Here is an 11614-nt window from a genome sequence, read left to right as displayed (position 1 = left end):
CGTAGCAGTTGCTAGAGTGTTTAGAGCCTTGTCTATACGTTGTCCTGCTAAATCTAAAACAGCTTGTAAACGCATAATTCTATTAATCATGTATATGGGGTTCTGTACCCCAGGAGCCATCTTGGGCCCAACTAGCAATGCTGAAGGTGCAGACGATTCTTTCTGAGGTCCAGGTGTCCCCTTCATATTCTGATTGACAGGGGAAACCTGCAAAGGTATTATCGGTGTCTCTTTTCTTGTGGGATAATGTATCATACACAGGGATGCCCAGTTCTTGCTTGATGGAGATCGGTAGGAGGAAAAAGGAAGGTCTTATCCACCCCAATACACATGACCCTTGCCAATCTGCTGGAAGGGACGGATAGGCTAGGTTACCACAAATCCAATACATGTTATTTGGAGCTGTCCAAATTTGAGAGGATGTTGTGTCATAGAGATAAGGTAGGAGAGAGGTGTTGAATTTGGCAGGTGTGGTGGTAGCATTGTCAGGTGCTGTCCAAGTCTGGTAGGAGTTATCCCATGTACCTAAGCAAAGGAGGTGTCCTACTGGAGTGGATCCATTTCGGGAAAAACAGTTTCTACCGATTAAGTTAGTGGTAATTGTCCAGATAAGTGGATCGGAAGCTGTTCTAGCTGTTATGTTTCCTACAGAAGACATGTTATTAAACAGAGATGGCGAGGCTTCTAAGGCTTGCCATGGCCATTGTTCTCCTGTGGTAGTTCCCCACAGACAAAACAATTGGTTACTGCAAGTTGTTTTGCAATTTTTCTGCCATATCCATGAACAAGTTTTTGCAATAATGCTGGTATCAGGGCTTTTTCTAATTTCCTTAAATTATTATATACTGACCAGCCTAATGATGTTTCCTCGCCTTCATAAATTATTTCAGTTTTTATGGTAATGTAAGTATTTGGGTCTATTCCTGTGCCATCAATCCCTATACCATAAGTTTCCAAGGCAGGGTGTTGCCTGGAGATAGTGATTTCTACCTTATTGTCTGTGGTAGACCCTGATATTCGTTTGAAATGTGACAGATGATTGCAACCTGAGTACCCTCCCCGGTATAATCACAGACACAAGACCAACCCGAGCACTCAACGGAACCTCCACAAGGGGTCCAGTGGTTGGGGTTCCCATGGCCCAGTTAATGGGTGTATGACACAAGTATTTATGATTGTGAGCGTACGTTGATTTCCAGTCATCCGACCCACATGAATGTCCCCTGGTTTAGAACAAGCAACACAAACATCAAAGATTAAAACAATTGGGTTAGTACCGCCTTGAGCACGGTGGTGTGGTTTAGGTAATAAAGTTTTCCTTCCCCTTCAGGATCGGATCTGCCAGAGGTTTTTGGAAGTCCTGCCCATAAGGTGACGTTGAGACGTACAGCTGCCTTGGGATCGTAGCAAATGGTTTTTGAGTTCATTTTGCATAGATGGTACATGGTCCCATTGTTTTGGCAAGTTTTTCCCGTAGGAAGGCACTTCTGCGGTTGTTGGGTATGGTAGATGAGAGTTATTTGAGTGGATCCTGCCTGCGTGGTTTTGGTCAGGCAGGGGGTGCAACCATCTGATGCGCTGGCAGAGTTCTGCGATCTCTTAATTCGATGTAGAAAGGGGTGGCCTGAGCATAAATGTCAGGCTGACTTGCGAATTGTCTGTGATAATGACGAGATGAACGGGGTCTAAGGACTGTCCAGGATTCATAAATGTTGCTTATGGAGTCATAGAGGCGTCGACCGGAGCAATAATAGGTGGTGGCAGTGGGGCGAAGTATGAGGAGTGTAGTTCGGGGGATGTTCAAAAGTGTTGATCTGGAAGGAAGCATTGCTGGAGATGTGGGGCCACGGCTTAGGGAGCGTTGACCATCTGAGGTAAGGGGAAAGATGTCCCCAGATGCAGTGCAGGTCAGCAGGAGGGGAGTACCTGGCGTGAAGTATGTCACTTGAGATGGAATGGAGACCTTGGAGGCATGTGCAGCAAGAAAGAGGAAGAGGGTTGGCAAAGCAACGAGACGAATCATGTTGATATGTCTGCAGGTGGTGACTTTTCTACTTTGGGGTGGTATGGTCTGATGTGCCGTCCAGGAACCCACAGGACACGATCTGGAAGCTGGATAGCTGCGTAGCCACGACCCCAGGTGAGGAGAGCAGCAGGACCCTTCCAAGTAGGGTCTGGCAGTTGGCGGTAGTATACCTGTGGTTTGGGAGAATCAGGGAGGGGGAGGAAAATGCCGCTCCGCTGCTGTCATAGCAGGGGTGCCAGAGAGGTTGAGGAAGTTGAGTGTATAAAGACAGAGATTAAGAGTGTCTTGCATCGCCGGGAGGCCAAGGGTTCTTTTCCCTCTGATCAAATGTCGTTCTAACGCTGTTTTTAGCGTTAAGTTAGCTCTCTCTGCCAGGGCTTGTCCCTGGCTGTTATGAGGAATACCAAACTTGTGGGTAATTTGCCACTTAGCACAAAATTCTGACATAGCTGTGCTAGTGTATGCAGGACCATTATCTGTTTTTATTTCATTTGGGCGTCCCAACGATGCAAAAGTGCGAATGCAATGATTGATGACATGTTTGGAGGCTTCTCCTCTTTGCGGAGTTGCCATTATGAACCCTGAATAAGTATCAATTGTAACATGCAGATACTTCCAGGGGGCAAATGAAGGAAATTGAGTAACATCCATTTGCCATATTTCGCAGGCTTTCAACCCGCGGGGATTTACCCCTATGGGAATGGAATGGGCTTGTTTACTACAGGTGGGGCATTGTTGCCTAATGGCTGAGGCTTCAGCCATCGTGAGATTGAAATGTTTCATGAGAGCTTTGGTGTTTTGATGGAAATAAGAATGACTCTCCCAAGGAGTCAATGTGTGTGATGTCATGATGCCTGCAGCTGCTTGATCCGCCACATCATTGCCTTCCTGGAGGATTCCTGGGAAGGGTTGGTGGCTACGAATGTGTGCTACAAAGAAAGGATGTTGACGCTGTGCAACAAGGTGTTGTAATGTAACAAAAAGAGAGAGGAGGTTTTTATCAATTGCAGGAGAGAGGTAAGAGTCATGGATAGTAGAGACTATTTGAGTAACATATAGGCTGTCTAAGATCAAGTTGATGGGTTCGTTAAAATTCTGGAAGACTAATATGGTTGCAGCAAGTTCAGCTCTTTGTGGTGATGTTTGCACAGGGGTGGTTTTAGTGTGCCACACCCCATTCCTTTGCAAGCGCATGCTCCTCTTTCCCTACTGCCATCAGCAAAAATAGTCAAGGCGTTGACCAAAGGCCTTTGCTGATGGGAGAGGAGAAAGAAATGGGTATTGTCCGAATGATTTGAAAACGTGGATCAGCGGGCGGGTGGCAGGAAACTAGTCCAGGCCAGTCAGCTAAGGCAAACTGGATTTCTTGGGAGTTCTGGAATAGAGGTTCCCATATTTGCAGTGAAAAAGGGATGAAAAGTGTGGAGACATCTATTCCCATAAGTAATTTTGCACGACTCCTACCTTTTATGATCAATTGAGCCAATTGAGCTGATTTGGAAGTGATGGAGCATCGTGGCGTATGGGAAAGATGGATCCACTCTATGATGTGGAGTTTTTGGTCCTTTTGAGTTACTGCTGCGGTCATAAGCCTCGGGGTGGCCAAAATGACCATATCTAAAGGAGTATTGGCAGCAGCTCTGTCTACCCATATTTTTCGGATATTCTCTTCTATGAGAGTTATTGCTTGAAGTTGAGGTTGCTGCAAGGATATTATGTCAGCAGGCTTTTTCCCCAGGTAAGGGCTTCAAACAATGGAGAGAGAATATCAGTGGTTAAAGACAGGAAAGGTCTGGCCCAATTTATGGTACCCAGATATTGCTGAAGTTGAACCAAGGTGGGTTGAGAAGGTAGGGACAAAGAGGGAAGTGAAGGATAGGCAGTAGCAGAAAGCATTTTATAGCCCAGATATGCGTATGGAGTTAGTACTTGCACCTTTTCAGGTGCTATGTACAAACCTCCTTCTGCAAGAACGGCTTTCAGGAAAGAGAATGAAGTGAACACCGTACCCGGTGGTCCAGGAGCTGCAACAAGGATATCATCCATGTAGTGATACACCAGAAATTGTGGGAAAGCTGAACGATAGGGTAGCAAGACATTGTTGACATAGTGTTGACACATGGTGGGACTATTAAGCATGCCTTGAGGTAGGACTTTCCACTGAAAGCGGGAGGAGGGAGAGGAGTTGTTTAAACGAGGTAGTGTAAAAGCGAATAAGGCACGATCTTGTTCATGCAGAGGATAGAAAAAACAGTCTTTTAAATCAATGACCATTAAATCAAATTTCTCAGGGATGATGTTGGGATTTGGCAGACCACATTGTAATGCCCCCATTGGTTTTATAATAGCATTTACAGCTCTCAGATCACATAATATCCTGAATTTTCCTGACTTTTTCTTTATAACAAATATGGGGGTGTTATATGGACTGACAGATGGTTCAACGTGCCCTTTGACAATTTGGTCCTGAACAAGTGAGTGCAGGGCTTCTAGTTTGTCTATAGTGAGGGCCATTGATCTACCCACACAGGTTCTGTGGTTTTTAATTGCAACCGTAGTGGATTTCTAGCAAAAGATTCCATTAATCAATAATGAGTCTCGCATTAAGTTGAGACATAAGATCACGGCCCCACAGGTTAGTATGCAGTGGAAGGACCAAAGGTTGGAGGTAGGCAGTGCGAGAAATATCAGAAGAACTCACCGGTAGCCACTGTTTGCTACGGTGGGCGTGCTGAACTCCTCCCACTCCCCGAACGGCTGGGGCAGTTTCCAAAGGCCAATCGTCCGGCCACTCAGCCGTTCGGATGACACTTACATCAGCTCCAGTATCTAAGAGACCCGAGAAGACCTTGTTATGGATTGTAAATTGTAACACAGGCCTGGCTTGTTCTACTGTCTGATGGACAGTAAATGCCCATGCATCATCTGTTTTAACAGGTACTGGAATAGCGGTTGCTACTAACTCTCCCTTGCTAATTTTTGTGGGAGTGTTTCCAATTACTGCCATGGCTACTGAGGAAAAGTCATCGGAGTCTCTCAAAAACGGAGAAGCAATGATTCCCCTTGCCATGAGGTCTCGGATGGGATAGATTATGAGGGGTGTCATGGCAGGGGGATCGTTTTCAGGCATGTGGGGAGAAAGTAAACAGTGCCTGGGATGTCAATTTCCATATCTTCAGAGGCAATTAGGTGGAAAGATATGGAGTCAGCCTTGGGAGTGGGGCTGGCTGATCGCCCTCCTCTAGTTTCCCTGTGGCTGAGAATTATTGTTGCGACACTGACTTGCCCAGTGGTACCCTTTCTTGCACCTGGGGCATATTGTCTTAGGCTTGGTGTTGTTTTGTGTATTGTCTCTGGCTCTGCATTGTGCCTTAAAATGGCCAGGTTTCCCACAATTGAAGCAGTTTCCGGCCGGCCTGTTCTGAGAGTTTGCTTGCTGCAAAGCCATAGCCAGATGCTCCATATTGTAGGAGACAGTCCCCACGATTCTGCAAGCCTTTAGATAGTCCGAGAGGGAGGCCCCCTCGGGCAGATAGAGGCTGCAAAATCCTTTTGCAATCCTCATTAGCATTTTCAACAGCCAGTTTTAACAGAAGCTCTTACGGGCCTCTACATTAGAGATTTGCCTATGAATGGCTTTCTGAAGTTCCTCTACGAACTCGGCATACGGCTGATTTGAGCCTTGAATGATTTTTGAAAAAGATCCTACGATGCCAGAGGTAGGATCATCAACTTTGTCAAGGGCTCTGATTGCAATAATACTGGCAAAGGTAAGGGTACGTTGTGGGAGTGTCGCCTGAGTTGCTAAGTCCCTAAATTGACCCATACCACAAATTTGATCCGCTCTCGCGACCCTACCATGATCGAGGGCAAATTTTTCAGCTTCGGCACGAAAGTCTGATTCCCAAACAACGTACTGTGGTCCTGTCAGTATCATGCGAAAAAGATCCTTCCAATCTTGGGGTAACATGAAAAGGAGGTGCTGATGGTGTTAATGAAGCCTCTGACATATGGTGCCTGGATGCCGTACATGGCCACGGCTTGTTTTAAATCTCTAATTAATTTCATAGATAAAGGTTCAAGTCTAGGCACCATATTTCCGGCTTCATCCCCTCATATTCAACGGGACAGAGAGAGAGCTCCTCTAGAGTAAGAGAGCCTTCTCTGCGTCCCTGCATCATGGCTTGTGCGAATGCTCCCATGGGTGTCTGATCCCTCGCTGGATTTGAGTTAGGAGAACTCGTGGGTTCAGGAGCAGTGGGGGGAAGTTTCTAAAGGGAAAGCGTCCTTTGTCTTGGTTTCAGCTGTATAGGGAGGAGGAGGATCCCCCTCAGAGGAGGGGGTCTTGGTCAGCGCTGAGCCATGGATTGTTAAGCATTCCAGGACTGTCCTCCACGTGGTCAGAATTTTTGGTGGAGCCCTGGGATTGCTATGAAGATAGTCACCCAAACGCTGCCATGTGGAAACTTTCAAGGACCCTTTATCCGGATAAGCCGGGCATTGCGTGTGAATGTAAGTCAAAAGGGTAATAAGGTCCTTCTTAGTTGGAATCAGGAGCGTTTTGCCCTGACTTCCAAGAATACGAATTGAACTCCCGTTAATTCCCTAATTCCTGCAAATGTGCCATCTGCTCTTTGGAGAATTTTCCGCCCATACTCACCTGAAAGGAGGATGTCTTCTTTGATGAAGATTCCTGGGGAGGGATCCGTGACACGAGACGGCTTCCCTGAGTTGCAACTGGCTCGCCCGGCCGGGTGAGATAGGCAGTCGAAGAGAGACGCACCCGTTCCTTTTAGTGGATCACGTCGGGGTCACCAAATGCGGTTTTGCTCCGCATTTGGAAGGCTGCCCACTGGGTGGTCGAATGCATCAAGAAAGACACCAACACAGGTTCTATCTTGGGTGAGCTGCCCCGATCAGGGTTTGGGGAACTCCTTTTATTGGGAACACACAAAGGGGGTGAGTTTATCCAATCATTATGTTACATGCGTAGGAATGTTAGTGGATGCATCGCATCTTCCAATAACCATGCCATGGTAAATTTAAACTAGCAAACCAAACTGCATTCCAGTTAACTGCCCTTGTGACGTGTTTTATGGTCTTGTTCCTGGTGTCTGTTTTCAGCCTACGTGAGACCTAGCATGCACCGGAACCATTGAAGTTGCTCACGTGAGGCTTGGCACACAGTGGATTTGGCCCATTACAGCACCTCTAAATTATCTTTTTCTCAGATTTTATCTTTTCTTTTTATTCAGCTTTATTGAGCTGATGTTTTATCAGGATGGCATATTGTAGGTTTGTAATAAACCTTATCAACGTTAATTATAACAAGTCCTTTTGATTTTATTTCCTAGGTAACACTTTCCAGCAGGGTATCTGAGTATTTTACTAGCAATAAGTGAACGACCAGCACAAAAATGATAGCCAGAATGAATTCAATTATCTTGGTGTATGTATGTATGTATGTATGTATGTATGTATGTATGTATGTATGTATGTATACATTGGAATACATACATATATATGTATGGATATTATATACATTACACACACACACACACAAGATATATTTCCATATGTCTGTTCTAATCTTTAATTTGCCAGAAAATGCTGCTGCTGCTGCTGTTTTCACCTCCAGTAAGAATTCTAAAATGGCAGTAATACAGCCCAGCCTCTGTAGCTTACTCATGCATTAATGAGCATAATATTGTAGCTTTAGATTTGCAGATGTCACTACTCTTTCTCAAGAGAGTTTTGGTTTGGAATTAAATCTCTTTGTAGAATATTACATTCCCTGACACTTTCAAATATGCACTGCATAGAAAACAGTGTGTCTGATAGCATCAAGATTTATGACCAAATCCAACTATAAATAGCTAAATGTGGTGAGACTGGTGTTTCAGCAATTAGCTGCTGTTTCTTTCTCTTTCTCTTTGTTTTTATCTTGTTAGAATAACAAATGCTTTATATACTGAGTAGAATTAAAATAAGCAAGAGATGCTTGATGAACATACTTCTGAACAAACAGGCAAAGGATTGGATTGTGCAGCTGTGCCAAATCTTTTCCAGTTGTTACTGACCTGAAAACTAAGCATTGCCTTGTATAAAGAAAGGGCTGAAGTGGAATACCAGGTTGAAGCTAAGTTTCCTTTGTTAGACAGGACTATCTTCCTTTCAGTTGTGTAGTGCTACCTATGCAAAAGATGAAGGGGAGGGGTGGCAATCTTCTTGCCTACACTTTTATCCATGACTGATAAAAAAAATCAAGTTCTTTCACTCTCTGCAGGAATCCACAAATTCAGATTTGAATCTGCTTCCTTGTAATCTAGTTTCCTTGAAGTTCAGGTTCACCTGTAAATTGTCCAGGAACAGAAAGCTAATGGATTGTGACACCATCCTGGTTTTGGAGCTGTCCTCATGGTATAGTTATGTTGGCTTGTTCATGTTCAGGCACAAGTCCAGGCCCCCATAACCTGTTGGAAAGATTCGGAATAACAAGCATCTTTTTCTTTTCCACCCCACTTCCAGGACTCTAGTAATTGCTCCCTCTCTTGTGTGTTTGGAGCCTCTGAAGGATATTTTGTTTAGCCACTCTGGCAAGACTATGCCTCAGCTAACCTTATGCCCTAGGGCTTTTCTGGCTTAGCCTCCTGGGGTTTTGTGGTAGTAATTTTCCTACTTCCAGAATTGTGGGGGTTTCCTTTCTGTCTATTTCCACGTGGCAACCCAAGCCTTTAGGTTTCTAAGTGCAAAACAGAAGGTCCGGGTAGAGGGGTGGGGGGAGGAGAAGCCATTTTAGGACAGCTAAAAATGGTAATTCTGGGAATTAAGTTAGATACCCTTCCTCTAGCCCCACAAATAAGTCCTCATCTCTGGTCAAGACCTTTAAACCCACCCATAGTGAAGCATGGGTTATTTTATTGGCCCAGTTAACGATTGAAACAAGGGTCCAAGTTTTATTGTAATCCGCCCAGAGCCACAGAGAGAATTTCTAAAATAGATAGATAGATAGAAGAAAGAAAGAAAGAAAGAAGAAAGAAAGAAAGAAAGAAAGAAAGAAAGAAAGAAAGAAAGAAAGAAAGAAAGAAAGAAAGAAAGAAAGAAAGAAAGAAAGAAAGAAAGAAAACAATAACAACAACTATTTACATTTCTGTAGGGGAGAAGTTTTTAAAATACCGTTTTGCCCCAAGGAGAAAAAGGTGCAGGAAACACCACCCTATTCATCCGCATTCATCCGTCAGCCGATCTCCATGAGCACATTGGCTTCTCTGACGAATAAAGATATTCGGGATTGTATTGTGTTGATGGGGTGAACAAAATCGATGTCAGCTTCGTCCCTGACTTGAATTTTAGGAAAGTGACTTCCGATTCTCGGCGCCCCCTCTTTGTTCGGGTAGACCTGTATGAGTTATAAATTTAAACTGACACAGAAGGTCGTTTGGATCCAGAATGCGAAGGATCCCAGGAAAGAAAGAAAAAATACAACCTGCTTTCTAGAGCATCAGGGCTCACACAGAAAGAACCTTCTAGAACTGTGAGCTTTTAAGACCAAAAGGCGTTTGCTAAGAGTAAGAATAAACGAAATAAACGCTTTGAGGATCTTTCCCTAGCCGAGCGCCCGTCCGCCCGTCCCATCGGTTCCCACCTCCCATCATTCCCGGGTTCGGGTTGATTGAGAATGGTTGAGAATCTCTGTTGACATTCTCGCATGGTTGGGGCTAAGAGAAGTTGCTCCTTCACGAAGAAGCTCCGGTGATAGACAAGTGTCGGAGCTGGGTCCCTGAAGGCCCCCCAACTCTAACCCTTGCTCGAACTGGGGCGAATGGGCACCACGCGGAGTTTCTGTGGTGGCTTCTTCGAAGTCAGAGGAGCCCATTCTCTCGAGACATCTTGAAGACAAAAGTAACCACTGCCGGAGTCCTCGCTTTTCCATGCAGATCTTGGGTGCAGCCATTTGGGCTTGGCCGGCAGAGTTGCCCGGTTTTGCGAGGGCTGGAGAGAAAGGTTCTTGGCTCTGCGTGGTTATTTTGGTGCTGGAGGGTTGGATCCTGCGGTTGTGACCAGCCTTGCTCTGAACCCGAGCGGCAGAAAAAGTGCGGGGAAGAGGCCCATTTCTTGAAAGAAAACCGAGACATTGGTGTGGAGGTTGAGAGCTTTTGTGAAGGACTCGTATTCTTCGTAGTTTTCTCTGAAAATTATGAGGAACAATAACGGAAGTCGCGATTGTAAGAACTTCTAAGGTGCCTCCAGGGCACCAAAAGAAGAATCGCTTCTCTCACGTTTGCTTGGCCAGATCGTCGTAGAGTTCCGTCGCAACATGTGAACGAAGATCCCGACCATGTTTGTTCCGGTTTCGTCGCTTTTCACAACAGGATTTTCTCCTTAGCTTCAGCGTGGCTCGTTTAACCTCTGCTGACCCCCAGCACTTTGCACCATTCCGATTTTGTTTCATTGGGATTCCTCACAGAGAAACGTCAAAGGTTTCAATTGGTGTCATTCATGCATATTTCCCACACACACATATAATGCCTGGAGATGCTCATGATGGGTTAGTACAGATCAAGGTTGTTTGATTAGTGAAAGACGCAACAAAATGTTGCTGTATGAAATTTTAACACAGACACCTCACATATTTTTCTTGTTTATATTCTATTTTTATTATTTTTATAACTCAAGGTGACAAACCAAATCGACACACAATCCTTCTCTTATTTTCCCCACAACAACAACCTTGTGACCTGGGTTGGGCTGAGAAAAAAAATGACTGGCTCAAAGTCACCCAGTTGGTAACCAAGAACAATTCCTGTTTCCCCCTCCTCCATCTTTTGTGTGCCTATCACTTAATTCCCTCCCCAGTCATGCTTGCTTACTCCTCTAACAACCTTAGGCTACAGTCCTACAGAATTGCCAAATCTTTTTCCATGGATGGGACAGTTTTGGTTTGATAGGAAAGTTACACCCACAAACACAAAGTGGAAATAGAACTGCTGAGACTTTCTGGTTAACCGATCACCTTCCTCTTAACTTGCTTACATAAAGGCTTGTAGAAAAATGGCATAATATCAAAATCTTATGACTAAATGGTTTCTTTTCCTTGAGAGTTTTCTTTCTTTCTCAGAGATATAAAGTGACATGGCTGAATTAGCCAGCTTCTGCCTACTGTTCCTATTTAAAACCTGATTTTAATATTTGTTCTTTCATGCTCTCTTAGATAGGAATCAAAACCTCTTCCCGACATGAAGGGAAGTCTCTGAAATTCAGTCTAACAAAATAAAATGTGTTCCAGTGGAATTAAATGGGCCTCCACACAACAATCAAGGAACACTCTCAATGCACTGATCAGACAGATTGCCTACAGATTAGTGAAAAAGAAACTCTCCTTTGGCACATATAATCAAGCCTACTTACAGTTTAGCTGCTTTTGAGTTTTGGTACCTAAATTTGATTTCTTTAGGAGCAGCTACTAGAGATACTACAAACAAGGTCCCTGGATTACCTAATTTTCATGGGGACCACGTGTGCAGACTTGGTGTCTGCAGAAGAAATGTGACGCCAGGCATCTCATGACATCATGGTGCAAATAATGCA

This window comes from Notechis scutatus, chromosome 6, assembly GCF_049901735.1.
Source record: "Notechis scutatus isolate UNSWTSFEM ecotype Mainland chromosome 6, rNotScu1.2, whole genome shotgun sequence".
NCBI lineage: Eukaryota > Metazoa > Chordata > Lepidosauria > Squamata > Elapidae > Notechis > Notechis scutatus.
Note: the sequence above shows the minus strand (reverse complement) of the source record.